Source organism: Otolemur garnettii, unplaced genomic scaffold (genome assembly GCF_000181295.1).
Source record: "Otolemur garnettii isolate 467f Iridium unplaced genomic scaffold, OtoGar3 scaffold00051, whole genome shotgun sequence".
Taxonomy (NCBI): domain Eukaryota; kingdom Metazoa; phylum Chordata; class Mammalia; order Primates; family Galagidae; genus Otolemur; species Otolemur garnettii.
In genome coordinates, this window is record NW_003852446.1 from 1361086 (window position 1) to 1364570 (window position 3485).

At 45.7% G+C, this 3485-nt stretch overlaps 1 protein-coding gene across 1 annotated transcript in view; it reads left to right on the forward strand.

Moving 5' to 3' along the window:
• The first annotated feature begins 230 nt into the window (after nt 1-230).
• CA5B (carbonic anhydrase 5B) overlaps nt 231-3485 on the forward strand; it is a 43984-nt gene continuing 40729 nt past the window's right edge. The window contains exon 1 of the mRNA XM_012806433.2: nt 231-299. The gene's annotated coding sequence lies outside the window, so the exon portion shown is untranslated. The remainder of the gene's footprint in view (nt 300-3485) is intronic.

Genomic DNA, 3485 nt, shown 5'->3' on the forward strand with positions numbered 1-3485 from the left:
TATAGCGCGACCACAGCTGAGCTCAGAGGAATGACGCAGGGTGGAGAGACAAGCCCAAGCCGAGAGCAAAGGCGTGGCTAGGACGGAGAAGAGGTGTGGCCAATGTGGAGGGCAGAGGCTGGCGGGGTCTGGTGGGGCGTGACCAAGGCGGTCTGTACCCACGGAGCGCAGTTGTCAGGTGGGGGTGTGGCCCGTGCTGTGGGGCGGGGCGCAAAGGGGCGTGGTTATAATGGCCCGGAGCGTGGACTGCGGTCCCGGGAGGCGAGCTAGCAGCTGGTTAGTGATCTGGGGAAATTCAGGTAAGGACCAACGGCTAAATGGGGTGGGGGCAACATCAGGGGCAGGCCGACCCAGACAGGGCCGTGGCCCTCCCCAAGGCACCTTGCTCCAGGTCCTGGAGCCCGGACAGCTATCAGTCCTGCGAGTATTGCCTGGGTTCCCCGGGGCGCCTCAGAGGACGGGGTGGGGCCCTAACGGGACATCGGCTTCCCTCATCCCACCCCTATTCTTATACTATGGGAGTCACTAGACAGATGCACTTCCTTTAGGGTTCTTTGCACTTGATCAGAGAACAGCTGCTCCAGACAGTTTATGGGGGCCGGGAGGGCAGCTTCTTGGGAAGGGATGTTGCCAGGGTTGGTTGAATCTAAATAACTCAGAAAGTCCAGCCTCCTGTAAAATAGCTGAAGACAGGGTAAAGACTACAAATCTAAGGTAGTAGTTCCAGAAACCGAGGTGCAGTAAACTTCTACATAGTAGCTCTCCCCATCCCGCTAACTACCCACCGGGCTGTGGACAGACTCACAGCCACCTTCAGGGCAGGGGATCAGCATCAGAGCTGTGCCTTTTGGACAAATCTGAGCTTTCTTCTCTCCGCAGTTCCTTCTTCCGGCTTTCTTCCTTTGTGCTCCGTCCTAAAGCTGGAGGAGAGGAGCCTCCAAAATACAATGTTGGTGGCTGTGATCCTTTGTGGCATTTCTTGTTAAATGCTTCTTCCCTGAGGCTGGTGGCAACTTGTTAATATTAATGTCAGTGCCCTCCCTGGTGTTTTCTCTGGGAAAGTTTGAGAAATACCGTAAGTTAATGTATACACCTTAGCTTGTCTAGAACTTGTTCTCTCTCAGCCACTGAAAACTACATTGCTTTCTGCTTCCCTTCTTCCTTTACTGTAATCTGGCCATCTCCACTCTGCTGTTTAAAACCCTTCCTGGAATATGGAGAAGAGAAAACCTATTTCTCTGGCTAGAGAAGCTGCTGCAGACCCTGCTCCTGAGCCGTCATCTCTCTGAGTGGCCCTGTTCTCAGATATGTTGGAAGTGGAAAACCTTTCCAATTTCTAGGACTTTCCACTTTTACTCAGGTATCTTTTGACCATGGTACCAGGACTCAAATTCACCAGCCCCAAGAAGCAAGGTACCACCATTCTTTGTGTCTGTGCATACCTGCCCTATTCTTGGAATTTACTGCTCACAGTTGGAAGGCAATAAAAGTTGAGTAAATTGTGAGTGAATGAGTGGATGTGAATATTTTAGATATTTGATGGAAAGGGGATGATGCATTTCAACTCACTGGCCTCACCAGGCAATTAGTTGCAGCACACAGAGCAGTTATTAGAAATATATTTTGAATGCGGGCTGGTGGCTCAGACCAGTAATCCCAGCACTCTAGGCAGCCGAGGCAGGTGGATTGCTTAGGCTCATGAGTTCAAGACCAGCCTGAGCAAGAGCAAGAACCCATCTCTAAAAAGAGCTGGGCGTTGTAGCAGGCACCTGTAGTCCCAGCTACTTGGGAGGCTGAGGCAGGAGGATCACTGGAGCCCAAGAGTTTGAGGTTGTGAGCTCAAACTAGGGCTACAAAATGAGACTCTGTCTTGAAAAAATAAAATAAGTAAATAAATAAATAAATAAATAAAAATAGCCAGGCATTGTGGTGGGTGCCTTGTAGCCTCAGCTACTTGGGAGGCTGAGGCAAGAGGATTGCTTGAGCCCAAGAGTTTGAGGTTGCTGCGAGCTATAACACCATGACATTCTATCCAGGGTGACTGAGTGAGACTCTGTCTCAAAAAAAAAAAAAAAAGAAAAGAAAAAAGAAAGCAAGAAAAAGAAATATATTTTGAAACCTTTAGCTACCTCAGATTGGGATCATGCATCCAGGGAAGAAGTGGGTGAGAGGAGGAAGCTAAGCTTTTCAGTCAAGATATGGCAACCTAACCTCTAATTTAGATTTCAGGGGATTGCAAAAGGCATGTTTTCTTTTGAAATCAGAGAAAAGAAAGGTTCAATCTGTTGAGAATCCAAAAATTGCTTATAATGTAATTGTAACCTTTGGTCAAAGAACATTTTTGTGCTCTCAATTTTGCATAAATATAAATGGCTTAATCACGCAGAGTTCAAACTATTTGTCATTTAATAAATATGTGATTTATGAATGATTCATTAAAGGTTTTCAGAATCTTTCCACATATTTCTAAGTCTACAAAAGAGCAGATAAGGGGCAGGTTAGTAAAATCCGAGTATATACGTACATAATCAGTGAGAGCAAAGGGCATATAGCCCAGAAAGCTCCTCTTTGGCCTTTGGAGCCCCTGGGCCCTTATCTGTGGACAGATTCCCCAGGAAATATAGTAATTTGTAGTTCATGGTTGTGTGCTATGTTTGATGGTTAAATGTTATTTTTGGTTTCACAAGCTTACATTTTGTGATTTCAGTAAGTTTAAATAACCAAGTCTAATTGGCCTTGAGTCTGCGCATAAATAACCTCATGTATTGTTAGCTATAATATAACCTAGCCTTAGCTAAAGTGAGTTTCCATTTTCCTGGTACCCTCCTCACCTCACTTTCCGTTCTCCATTCCTTCCTCCTTGTCCTCAACTGTTCGTTCTCCATTCCTCCCTCCATTGTCCTTGACTGTTCATTCTCAGTTTCTTGGCACCCTAATTTCTCCTTTTTGTCAACCTCCCTCCATACATCTGTAACTCCTGGGAATGGTGGTGGATTTTCCTTTTGTCTCTGGCTTGTGACTGCTCAGGCAGCACCAGAGGTGCAATGCCACCTCTGTCCTAGATGGTTTCTCTGGGCTGTCCCTTTGGCACCTCAAATCCAACATGATTAGCAGTGAGACCATCATCTTTCCTTTTCCTGTTTCTCATGCTGGGTTCTGTTTCTCGGTTCAGGGGTTCATCCTCCTTCTACCACCAGCATCGCTCCAGCCCTAAAATCATGAGGCTCTTTCTACTCCTTTGGTTGAGTACCAAATCCAATGTTTTTGTAAAATCAAAATGACTGTCTCTTTTTAAAAATATCTATTTCTTGAAGACAAAGTACCTTTGTCTATCTCTATAGTCCTGCCCAGTTAGTAATTCATATTCTCTCACTTAGATTATTATTATTTTTTATTGAATGGTAACTATGTACATTAATGCACTTCTGGGGTACAGTGTGGGGTTTTCACACACAATCCAAAACACTTCCATCAAACTGGTTAAC